Genomic DNA, 13296 nt, shown 5'->3' with positions numbered 1-13296 from the left:
CTTTTTAACCCTGGATCCAACCTGTATTCTGTGTTCTCTGCTCCAACACTTAACACTGCTGGAGAAAAAACACATAATCACATAGATGCTTGGAAGAAGCCATGCAGAAAGGGCCACCGGAAAATGTTAATCCCCCAATTAGAACATAAATTCTTCGAGGACAGGAACTGTGTCTTGTGCTGTTTCGTTAAGCCTAAGGGCATCCTAGCAGGCTTAATTATCCTTGTTGCAAAGCAGTTAATACCAAAACCAGAAAGACTGAGGACAAGAAAAGGTCCACACTCATTAGACAGATAAACTGATTTTTTTAAACTTTCACACATGGTTTATGTGAAAATAAACACAGCTATTCCAAAATAAAACATTCAGTAAAGTAGGTTTAGAAGGCACTGATACTTAAAAAACAGCTGGTAAAAGTTATTCTGTGGATCTCAGTTATTCTGTGAAGAGTTGTAAAGCTCTTCAAACATATTTTATAATTCAGAATAGTTTCTAACGTAAGCTTTTTCTTCCTGTTAATTAAAGCAATGTAGTAAGATCTCACTTACTATACTACATGGCAAAGCACCTCTAAAACTTCACCAAATAGCAGCCATCCTTGGGTCTTATCTGTATACCTCCAGGGGAAAATGAAAGCATCTTCCCATGTTAGCCAGAAAGGAATCCTGAAATAACTCATCGCAGAGAGGAGAGAGTCAGCATCCTATCAGGCCAACAGCCACTATGAGGCATAAAGTTTCAGCGTGACATTGCTGAGCCTGAACAGGGGGTCCCACGGAGTCTTGAGTACTCTGAGTCCACATTGCAAATGTAAAATGTTCTTCCCTCACACCAGTGGCGAACCTGTCTCAGAGCCGGGTGGGGGTCACTGCTTTGCCAAGCCAACTGCAACACAGGCCACGACCCTCATTCCAGCTTGGCAGGAACAAACCCAAATGTTGCCTGATTCTCCTACAAATGTAATAATATCTAACAAGAGGCTGATTGGACAGCCCAAGATGTCATTTCCTCTAATTAAGGAATGCTCGAGAAAAACCAAAATAGCCACAAAGCACTGTCAGCAAAGCAATCAGCAGCGACAATTAGCTGTCAGCTCACAAGCTTGAGCTGAGCCTTGTGCAGGGAGCAGGGCTTGTAGCTGTGGCTTTCCAAATCAGCATGACAGCAAGAGTCCAGGATGACAAGGCCGCGGAGAGGGTCCAGAACCTGCTGCACACCGACGGGTGAGAGGAGCGGCAGCAGCTTGTTGGTTGGTGGGTTGCTGTGTGGCAATGGAGGGAGGCCCTATGAAGAATCCTACAGCGACCTTCCAAAGTAGCTGGAAGTCTGCTGGCTACAGCCCATGCTGCATTCGCCACGAATGACCCTTCTCTACCTGGAACGATGCTACCCACTCTTGACAATGTATAAGCAGCATGTCTGCATCTCCCTTGTGAGGAATTCACAACTCCAGGGCACGTGAGCTCTCTCCCTTCTCAACTCCCATAGCCGATTTCTGTCTATACTACAAGGTCATTAACAGGAGGAGTTGAGAAAAGTATATAAAGAAGCAAATATAACACAACTGTGTCACACTATGTAATAATACATAATAAGATTGCCGGGGGGTGGGGGTGGGGGGGTGGGAGGGGCGCCTGGGTGGCTCGGTCAGTTAACCATCCCACTTCAGTTCAGGTCATGATCTCACAGTTCATGAGTTCCAGACCCGCGTCAGGCTCTGTTCAGAGCCTGGAGCCTGCTTCACATTCTGTGTCTCCCTCTCTCCCTGCCCCTCCCCTGCACGCACGCGTGCTCTCTCTCTCTCTCAAAAATAAATAAACATTAAGAAAAAATTTTTTAAAAGATTGTGTATGTGTGTGTGTGTGTGTGTATGTGACAGACATATATGTATATACAATTATTAGGAGGAGTGCCACTGTCTCCTCCCCCGCACCTCTGCCTGGGCACATAAAACTGTTTGTCTTCTTAAAACTACTGGAAAGTAATTTCTACCCTTTGCTGTATCCCTTCTCAAGTTGCTGGGGCCAAGTAAGGAAAGGGACTTGGAGGTCTGGGCACCCTCCCTTCTACTTCTGGCCTCACACTTTCCCATGAAAGTGTATTTTAGCAACAGAATAATAGGAGACCTGATTATAGCTGACCCTGGCCATAATTTAAGCTCATTCTCAATCCAGCATCACTGGGAATAAAACTGATGTCTTGCTCCCTGTCTGAAGTCTGCATTTAGTTCTTCGCCCATAGCAAACCCAGCCTTGATTTCTTTTGCAGCAGCAACACGTCCAACTCAAAGATACATTTCCCAGACTCCCTTGCAGCTAAGGGTGACCACTGACATTAAAGCAAAATTCACTGGCCTCAGGCAACTGAGATAAATCTTTGTCTGGGTTGACTCAGCTGGGAGGCATGACCTTGGGCTTTTCTGGAGGGCTTCTCTATCTACTTGCTGAGAACAAACACATACAAGATGGTCCCAAGTTGAAAAAGATATGTGAAAACAATTTAATAATATTGCCAGGACTCTTTGACTTCATGTCTCCCACTAAGGGGAAGGAAAGGTAGGCCTGCAAATACCTGGGTACGAAAGCAAAAGGAAAGATGAAAGGAAGGCAGGCACTATGAGAATCCAGTGATTGTGGCTGGCTTTTTTATGGTATCAAAGGAAAGAGGACAACTTGAGAATTGGGATGAATGTAAAATTAACTTTTATCGAAAGACGGGGAAAATGAAGAAAACTAGAATTCTGGCAGCACATTCTCATCACTGCGTCACAAGGTACTCAAAGTTGGTAAGATTCAAAAGCTGAGGGCTCTTGGCACGGGTCTCCACAGAGGGATGGGTCCTTGGCTAGACCTTGGCTTTGAAGCCTCAATAGTAGCTTCATGTAGGAACCGAAACCAAGGTGGAGAGGAAGGCCAAACTGCCCCCATGAGGCAGGCTTCATAGGTCTAAGAAATACCTTTCTTTATAAGAGGAAGCAACAGAAAATCCCTGCTACCAGACAGACAGTCAAGGGTTTTGAGCGCTAGAGACCAAAGCTCAAAAAAGAATTTGAAAATAAAGGCATTAAGTATGCATATCAATCATTATTGTTCAGTGAAATCCAATAATTTAACTAGACAATGCATTTAAATGCCTTAATTCTGTGCACTATGTCCCGATTTATTCCTAAACTGGATTACCTTCACAATATTTTGACTTTGAAGGATTTTAATCTCATTATTAAAAGCACAGTTGGCTAAAAAGGAAAAGAAACAGTGATTATGTAAAACACCACTTCTCAAAGATCCGAGTGCGTAAGAATCCCTCCGGATCTTGCTATCTTGTTAAAATGCAGGTTCTGATTCATCAGGTCTGAATGGGACCTGCATTCTGCTAACAAGCGCTCAGGTGATGCTGACGCTGCTGGTCCCCGGGCCACCCGTGCAGTAGCAAGGATGTAGAGGGTTAAACATATCCAAGCTGCAAGTCAATGTGACTGTTCCTGAGATGGCTGGGGAATCAAGATTTGTCTGGAATCGTCTGGAATTATGATACTGCACTGCTTGGCACCATGGACATCTGGCATTCTTCAAGATACTGCACTCTACCCCTTTTCTGAGAAGCTGCAAACCTCCAGAATGCCTGCTTGCTGTCCCTTTCTTGTCTTCTTTTAACTTGCTTCCCTTTCTCCTCTTTTCTCATGAAGGCAACTAGAGAAGGGAAAGGCAATCTTGCTCCTTCCCTCACCTTGGCCCACAGAATCAAGCTATTCTATTGTGTGATTCCCATCCTTATACGCAGTTACTTCCTGAGAAAGAAAAAAGAAGGCCAAGTAGAGCCAACCAAGAGAAGAAGAAAATTTAAATCCTCTCAGTGCTCCCATTAAGTTTTGAATTGTGGTTTTACTGCCTCCCTTTATTTCAGCCTTCGTCCATTTCTAGCTGGCATTTTTATTTGCAACCCAAATTTTCCTTTATTGACAGTGGCTTTAAAAAGCTGCAACACAGTTCTGCATCCACTGAAGACAAGAACGCCACAGAAAATATCACTTCCTAACAATGAGAAAAAGCTGCATAATTCCACAAAATCACAACTTGTATCGAGCCGGTCAGACAGCTAAGATTACAAGGCAACCAGGTGGACTAATTTAGAGAATGACATGGACCTCCAAGGAGGGATGGGACACACAAACTGTCACCTTTGACAGAGTGCTCTAGGAGGAAAGAGCCATCATAAAAGCAGGGAAGAAAAAAACAGCTGAAATGTTAATGAATCCTAAAGGGCAAGTATGTGCTAACATGGAATCCCTGGGAGCCTCTCTCAAGCTTCTTTTCCCATCGGCTTCCAGTGGGTATTCACGAGAAGGATTGAGGGGAGGGTCTGAGACTGAAGAGTGATTCTTTATTTGGGCACAGGCAAGAAACCCATCCTCTTCCCACAACTTTGTTCCACATTAAGCAAGAGCTTTCAACCACTGGGAGGGGAGCAGAAAACCTTCCCACTCCCAAGATCCAAGCAAAAAGATCCATGGATTCTTGAGAAGGGCAGAAGCAAAAGCTATCTACCCCTGATGGAAGGACAACAGACTCAGGCCCAGAATCCAGTGCTGACACAAAGAAGAAATCTGCTGCCACTCAGGGAGGGGCAGGATGCTCTCTCCCACCAAGACACCCACAGACACAAGGCAGAGATCGGCAGCTGTGAGGAGGAGCAAGGAACCAGGACAAAGCCCAGGTCCCAAGGTGTGGACACACAAGGCCCGCCCAAGACTGAGGCTGGACCAGGAAAGCTGACGACCTCACCACCAAAGCCACCACATTACACCGAGCACAATGAGCACCAACGTGGACAGAGATCCCCTCAGCGGAACAGGTGTGGCACATCTGCCGAAGGCTAAGGACGGGGTTTAGACAGTGGGAAAACCCTCTGGCACACCAGGCCAACTAAGCATAAGGTGACTACGGTCCACCACTGGACAACGCTGGAGTCTGGCGGGCTGAAGGTAACTACAGCCACCAGGAGCCCAAACCCCCCCAAACTCTGTATCAACAACGGTTCCTGTCATCTGCTAACAAGATTACTCAAACCCTCACATCGATGACCTTACAAAAGAAAAAGTGTCCAACATGAAACCAAAATTATGACGTATTTTAAAAAACTAAGGAAAAACAACCCACTGTCAGGATAAAGCAACTTACAGAACTAGACAGCTATGACTCACATATTGGAACACTCAGACTGAGATTTTAAAATAGCTATGATTAATATGTAAAAGGTGCTCATTAAAAGAAGAATAAAATGCAGGAAAAGATGGAAAAAATCATGGAAACTGTAGGAAACAAATTCTAGAAATAAAAATGTATATCAGAAGTAAAGGTTTCCTTTGATAGGCTGACGAGGAGATAGGATACATTTAAAGAAAAGGATCTGTAAACTCAAAGACTGGTCAAAAAAAATTATCCAAAGAGAACGGAGAATTTTTTTTTAAGTATCCAAGAAGTGTAGAACAATATCAAATAGTCTGATATACATGTAATTAGAGTACCAGAGGAGGAGGAGAGAAAAAAAAAGTGCCAAGGTAATTAAAAAAGAAAAAGGATAGCTTTTTTAACACATAGTGCTGGAAATTTAGATGTCCATATAAAAAAGTAAACCTTGACTTTTACCTCACACCAGATACAAAAATTACCTCAAAATGTGTCATATAACTAAATGTAAAGCTTACAACTATGTAATTTCTAGAAAAAAAAAAAAAACAAGAACATATTTGTATTCTTGGTTTTAGAATCCTGACACCCATAAGAGAGAAAAATTTGATTAAGTTGAATTTCATGAAAATTAAAAACTTCTCATCTTCTAAAGCACATGTTTGATAAAAAGCTTGTATCCCCAATATATTCGATTATAGATCAATAACAGAAAGATAGGTAACGGGAGTTTAAAAATGGGGGAATGATTTGAACAGACATTTCACCAAAGATATACAGATGCCAAAGAAATGCTTGAAAAGGTGTTCAACATTAGGAATCACTAGGGAAGGGAGAATTAAAGCTACAAGAAGGTACCACTATATACGAACTCAAATTGCTAAAATTACAAAGACTGATACTAAGTGCTGATAGGCTGTGGAGTAACTAAAACTTTCCTATATTGCTGACTGGAATGCAAAATGGCACAGTCACTTTTGAAACAGCTAGAGGGATTTTTCTTAAATAACGTTAAGCATACAGTTGCTATACTTACCACGTGATCCAATAATCCTACTTGTAGTAATTTACCCAAGAAAAATGAAAATATAAATCTGTACAAAGACCCATTAATCAGTGACTACGATAGCTTTGCTAATATAGCCCAAAACTATCGATAACCCAAGTGCTCATCAACTGGTGAATGGATAAACACATTGTGGTACATCCACACGATGGAATTCTACTCAGTAATAAAAAAGAACAAACTACTGATAAGGGAAAAACAGGCAGGAATCTCAAAGACTTTATGCTAAATGAAAGAAGCCTGACGGGGCGCCTGGGTGGCGCAGTCGGTTAAGCGTCCGACTTCAGCCAGGTCACGATCTCGCGGTCCGTGAGTTCGAGCCCCGCGTCAGGCTCTGGGCTGATGGCTCAGACCCTGGAGCCTGTTTCCGATTCTGTGTCTCCCTCTCTCTCTGCTCCTCCCCCGTTCATGCTCTGTCTCTCTCTGTCCCAAAAATAAATAAACGTTGAAAAAAAAAAATTTAAATGAAAGAAGCCTGAAATGAAAGTTTACATATTGGACAACTTGATTTACATATTATGAGAAAAGAAAAACCCTGGAACAGAAATCAGATCAGCAGTTGTCAAGGGCTGCAGGTAAGGAGAGTCCAAAGGAACACTCTTTCAGATGTTGGATATACTCTGCATTGTGACCGTGGTCATGGTTACATGATTGTATACAGTTGTTGAAATTTATTAAACCATAAATTTCAAGAGAGTGAATTTCACTGTGTATTACTTACACCTCAGTAAGCCTAACCAAAATAAATAAATAGATAGCTAGTACTACAGACAGCTTACTTGACAACTATATCATAAATAAATATTCATTTAAAAAAAAAAAGCTTCTCAACTTAAAAAAAATAGTACTACAGCAAAAGGAATGTGCCTGGTCAAGTGTGTATCCACATAGAAAAAATTAATCTTGACCCTTCACATACACAATACAATCAATTTCAGATGTATTATAGATCAAAATGTAAAAATAAAATCATACAGCTTTCAGAAGAAAACAGAAAACATCTTTCTGATCTTGGAATAATGCCAAAATTTCTTAAATAGAACAGGAGTGCCAACCACAAAAGAAAAAAAATGAATAATTTATATCATTTTAAAGGAATTTCTGTTCATTAAAAACTGGAAGATAAACCACAGGAAAAAGAGGAGATATTTACAATATATATAACCTGGGAAAGGCTCAAATCCAGAACACTTATTATTAAAAATGTCTACAATTCAATAAGAAAGACAATTCACTAAGACAACCCAATTTTATTTCCAAAAGACTTGAATAAGCACCTCAATTTTTTTAAGATTTGAAAAGGATTTTCATAAACAAGATATACAAATGGTCAATTAATATATGAATATGTACCCAACTTCATTAGTCGACAGGGAAATGCAAGTTAATACTACAACTTGATATTATACACCTACCAGCAGAGCTTAAATTAAAAAAACAATCCAACAAAAACAGAAAATACCTTGTACTGGCAAAAATATAGAAAATCAGAACTATCACACACTCCTGATTGGCAGTTAAATTTTTAAATTAATGCAACCATTTTGGAAAACTCTTTGATAGTATTTGCTGAAGTGGAACATACACCTACCCCAAGACCCAGAAATTCCCCTCCTGCATACAAAGCCAACAGAAATGTGTCTATAGAGCCACAAACAGAACTTACCAAAACTGACTCAGGAAGAAATAGAAAACCTAGATAAATCAGAAGTTAAAACACAGGGTAAAAATTCCTCCCACAAAGAAAACAACATGCCCAAACTGGTTCATCAAGTTTCATCACACCTTCAAGGAACCAGTAATTCTAATATTTTGAAAAACATTCCTGAAGAGGAAAATACCAGACAGGAAAATTTTGGCCAATCTTGAGACTAAAATTTAGCAAACTACATCTCGCTGAGTATAGAAAGGATAATGCACCATGATCAAGTTTGGTTTTATCTTAGCAATGCAAGCTAGCTTAACATCCTAAAATTAATTAAAGTAAATTAACCATGAACAAGATTTTTGTCAAGGGATAAAAATCATTTGATCACCTCAGTAGATTAGAAAAGCATTTAATAAAATTCAACATGCAGGTGAAATAATTCACTTTGAACAAACTAGGAATAGGAGAGAAACTTCTTAATCTGATAAAGAATATTATTAAAGTAACACCATCAAATTATGTCCCATAATTGATTTGACACAACTTAACTACTGTTGCATGTTTAGATTCTTTCCTCTTTATTTGGCTATTATAATTTATGCTGTGATAAACAGCTTTGTGCATGTTGATAAAGTTGCCTAACCTCCCTGTGCCTTAATTTCCTCATGTGCAAGATGAAAATAAAGCAGCACCAGGGGCGCCTGGGTGGCTCAGTCGGTTAAGCGGCCGACTTCGGCTCAGGTCATGATCTCACGGTCCGTGAGTTCGAGCCCCGCGTCGGGCTCTGTGCTGACAGCTCAGAGCCTGGAGCCTATTTCAGATTCTGTGTCTCCCTCTCTCTGACCCTCACCCGTTCATGCTCTGTCTCTCTCTGTCTCAAAAATAAATAAAACGTTAAAAAAAATAAATAAATAAAAAAAATAAATAAAGCAGCACCTGACTCAGAAGGCTATGGCAAGGCTCAAATAAGATGTTGGATTTAGGTCTTAGGGAGTCTTGGGAGAAAAGTATGGTTTATAAATCTGAAAAATCTTATTCTATATTTACCTGGTGGCAGATTTCTCAAAGCACACCGTAGGCTCAAGTCAGAAGAAGTCACTCTGTCAAAAACAAATAAAGTTATTGTCTTAGGTTACCAGGAACTAAGGATGTAATATCTGAGGAATGCAACTGACGATGGGAAATACCACTCGCTCCGGGATTCCCCTGCACCATTTGGACTTCTGCCCATCCCGGCTTCCTTCCCCCAGTCAAGTGAGGATGACTACTATCATACTCTTTTCATCTGCCCTTGACCTACAGCACTCCATTTCTGCCCAGCAGCCAGAATGACAATTCTAAAATTTGAGCATGGCACGCTATACCTCTCCTGGAACCCCTTCCACAACTTCCTCTTACTCTTGGGATAAAGGCCAACCTCCTTGCCATGTCTTCTAAAGGCCCTTCATCATCTGCTGCCCACCTACTTCTCTAGCTTTGTTTCTCATCTCTGTTACCACTGTCTGTGCTCCAGCTACACTGGACTTCCTTCAGCTTCTCCTTCATTGCCACCTCCCTGCTTTTATACACACGGCTCTCCCTTTCCTACTCCCTTCCCCACTCCCTCCCCCTTCCCCACTCACCTCCACATGACTAACTCCTACTGGTCCTTCCATTCTCCACTCAAGTGTCACTTCTTCAGCCAGGCCATCCGCTCCCCTTGACTATCTTAAGTTCCCTCTATTTACTCTCCCAAAGAAGCCTGCACTTTTCTCTAACATCATGCATGCAACTACTTACTCAGTATATCTCGTCTTCTCTGTGAGCCCAGGGATCACAGTTATTTTGTTTACAGCTATATCCTTATGCCTTGCCTAGCACTGGTCTCACAGTAAAAACTTAATAAATATGTATAGAGTAAAAGAATTACTAAACTCCCTCCTCATTCCTGAGCTTTCTAACTCATCTTTTGATTCATGCTGCTAATTTAACAGACTTCCTCGTTCACTACCACATACCATCAATTGTTAAGGTTCACTGATTGTACAGACAATGCTGTTTTATAGAACAGTAAGAAAAAAATTGGCTGCAAATTAAATTGTGACACAATACTAACATTTAGAACTTTTATTTTATACTTATTGAAAGAGATCTCTATTAGACTTATGTAAGACCTGAGTTTTATTATACCCATCAAAAAGGAGAGTATGAAAATGTAAGTGGAATAAATTGGTTAGGTATGCAAATTTACTTTGGTTTAGGTATTCAGTCGGAAGCCACTCTTCAAATGACAGTTGACATAATATCCAATGAGTGTGTTTTCCCACACAATATTGTCCTCTATGCCACCAAAGTCTTTAGTAATGCAGCATTTTCTTTTTTTTAAGTTTATTTATTTTGAGAAAGAGAGTGCATGCACATGCACGTGGGAAAAGGGCAGAGAGAGAAAGAGAGAGAGAGAATCCCAAGGAGGCCCCACCCTGTCAGCACCGAAACCCATGTGGGGCTCGAACTCACGAACCATGAGATTATGACCCTAAGCAGAAATCAAAGAGTCGGACGCTTAACCAACTGAGCCACCCAGGCGTCCCAGCAATGCAGCATGTTTTAAAAGTGTTCAAGTATTGTATCTGGGATCTTCTTCTGAGCTTCGGATGCTTTTCCACAAGTGTTGGTGTTGGCAAGAAGATCTTACTAATAGATGCCAGGAGATTTCAGTCAACACCTAGGACTTACATTCCTTTCTCAGATGGTCATCAAATGGATCGCTAACTGAAACAACGAGGGGTTTCCGTTGTCTTGTCCTGCTACCAGAACTACCAAGTTCACACGTGCCCAGGCAATGCAACTACAGCACAAATACCACCGGACCAAATGCAACAAAAGATGCATTTGGTTGTAGACACATTCTGGTATCAGAGTCTCAAAATGTGAGAAAAATAAAACTCGACTTAGAAGCAATGAAACATGAGAGGTTAAAAAAAAGACTCTTCAGAGAACTTAGGAAAGTCAATAAAGCAAGAATGCAAATAAATAAAAGGAATAAAAGTCAATAAAAGGAAGAATGCAAATTCTCTCTCTCTCTCTCTCTCTCTCTCTCTCTCTCTCTCTCACACACACACACACACACACACACACACACACACACAAGCATGATCAGAAATTTTGACTTCTCACACACTGAAGTATGGAAATGAGTGCTCAAGGCACTGGCCTGGGAAGGCAGGGGGCAAATTTGGCCCCACTCCACCAGCCAGGTCCTGGCACAGTTGCCTCCACCCTGGAGGAAGAAGGCAATTCCTGACTTTCCACCAGCCCAGCCGTGCCCTCATGGACAGAGTCCTCCCCGAGGTGTGTCCTCTCCCTAACTACTTTTAACCTCTAACTTTTTACCTATTAAAATACTTTTTTTTCTCCTTCTTATTCTGTGTGTATGATTTTTAAAAAAGAGATCTGCCCGCTTAAAGTTTTAGCTGTATAATACAGTGCCGTTAACTATAGGTACCATGTTGTACGGCAGATCTCTAGAAGCTGTCCACCTTGCATGATTGAAACTTACATCCACTGAACAGCAACTTCCCTTTTCCACCTCCCCCAGCCTCTGGCAACGATCACTCTAGCTTCTGCTGTACGAGTGTGACTGCTTTAGACACTTCTGATTAAGTAGAATCATGCAAGACTGGCTTATTTCACTTCACATAATGTCCTCAGGGTTCATCCATGTTGCTGCAAATGACAGGATTTCCTTCTTTTTTAAGGCTGAGTACTACTCCATGGTATGTATATACCATGTAAAATATCATTTTTAAGGACACCACTTTTAAGTTAAAGGAAAATTCTTAGAAACATGCCATCACATTAGAGCAGAGCAGACTATAGTGCCAGGGGTTTCCTCATCCCCAGTCTAGTATTCCAGGGTCTTGGGGTCTCAATTTGTGAATGCTCATCAATGGCAGAGAAAAGGAGGAAAAAAGAGACACCACCAAATAAGCCAGTGGGCGTCTCTGTGCCCCAGTTTCCTCACCTGTAAAATGGTCATAGTCAGGGTTCCAGGAAGAAAGAGATTACACACTCGAATGGGCATTCTAATGAAGGGGATTATTTACAAGGCATGGACAGGGTTAAGGAAACTGCCAAGGGATAAAGTAGGTACCTCCTATTGACCAAATCCGAAGAGAAGCCAGAGGGCAGATAAGCCCATTGATGTGATCCCTGGAGATGAGCGTCCCAAGGCTGAAAACAATGTTGAGGAGATGACAGAGAATTTGGGGATGGCAGAGAATAAACACCCAGCACACGTCATCTCTGAGTTCCCATAGAATTCTAATATTCTGTGACCATTCTGGTACAGAATTAAGCTTTATAACAGCAAGAAAAAAATTCTGTTTACTTCAAAGATTTGAGGATAATCCACCAGGATGCATTTTTTCATCCCTCTGTGTGCTTAGCCCAGACAACAGCACTCATTTGCTGCTCCTGGAAACAGCTCATATTAAGAACATCACACTAAGCAGTCCCTGTTTTCCTTTAACTGAGCTCTTACAAATGTAGTGGGATTCCATTTGGAGCTAGCAATTGATGTTCCTCCTCCTCATCTTAGCCCCTGAGACCCTCCCCTTTTCCAGAAGGAGGATCCTGTAGCATCCACGACCTCACAGATGAGATGTTCCAGCAGGAGCAGAGAAAAGGCTTTTGGCTTTCTAAAGCCCAGCACTTAGTCTCAGAGCACAGAGCAATGTTTACCACCTGCTCCAGCCCCCAAACCCCACACCCAGACCAGAAGATTATTTTGTGGGGAGAAAGCGTAGAGAGAAAGGACCGAGCAGACATTGTGGTTCCTGAGCATGGGGCTCCCACAGCCTTTCCCCACAAGTTGAGACAGTAAATGGTTGAGTACCCCATGGGTTATTTCCCTCTTCTCACTCACAACTCATTTTCAAATCTCCCCTGCTTTCCCTGGCTGGGCCAGGCTCCAGGTACCACCATGCCCACCGTACGCCCGCCCTCCAGCAGCGGCGAAGGCTACAGGCCTCGGGAGTCACAGGGGTGTTCAGTCCTAGGACACAAGTGTGAGATTTCTGACTTCAGAAATCAAGGATCCTTTCAAAAGTCTCATTTTGATCAGTGGTTGCTTCTAGAGAAGTTCCTGGTATCACCTGTTTTAAGGACTCAGGCAAAGGTGCTGTCCAGTTTCTAGCATCTGTCCTTTCCGGAATTTCGAGGCAATGCCATGCTCCAAAGGGCATGGGGTTTTGCTGAAACTGTTCTACAGATGTCCAGCTGGGCGGAGACAGCCATTAGAGAGATGTCACACAGTGGCGTGAAAGCTCTCTCAGAATAGAGGAGAGTCACGCTGAGTTAGAATGAAAACCCATTTGGAAAAAAACAGAAATATGTGTTCTGAGAAAAACACATCT

At 41.9% G+C, this 13296-nt stretch overlaps 1 protein-coding gene across 2 annotated transcripts in view; it reads right to left on the bottom strand.

Moving 5' to 3' along the window:
• NCALD (neurocalcin delta) overlaps positions 1–13296 on the bottom strand; it is a 401347-nt gene that overhangs the window by 267452 nt on the left and 120599 nt on the right. For both annotated transcript variants that reach the window (XM_030303777.1, XM_030303776.1), the window contains exon 2: positions 8948–9000. The gene's annotated coding sequence lies outside the window, so the exon portion shown is untranslated. The remainder of the gene's footprint in view (positions 1–8947; positions 9001–13296) is intronic.

The sequence above is a fragment of the Lynx canadensis genome, chromosome F2 (genome assembly GCF_007474595.2).
Source record: "Lynx canadensis isolate LIC74 chromosome F2, mLynCan4.pri.v2, whole genome shotgun sequence".
Classification (NCBI taxonomy): domain Eukaryota; kingdom Metazoa; phylum Chordata; class Mammalia; order Carnivora; family Felidae; genus Lynx; species Lynx canadensis.
This window is presented reverse-complemented; position numbering and strand designations above follow the sequence as displayed.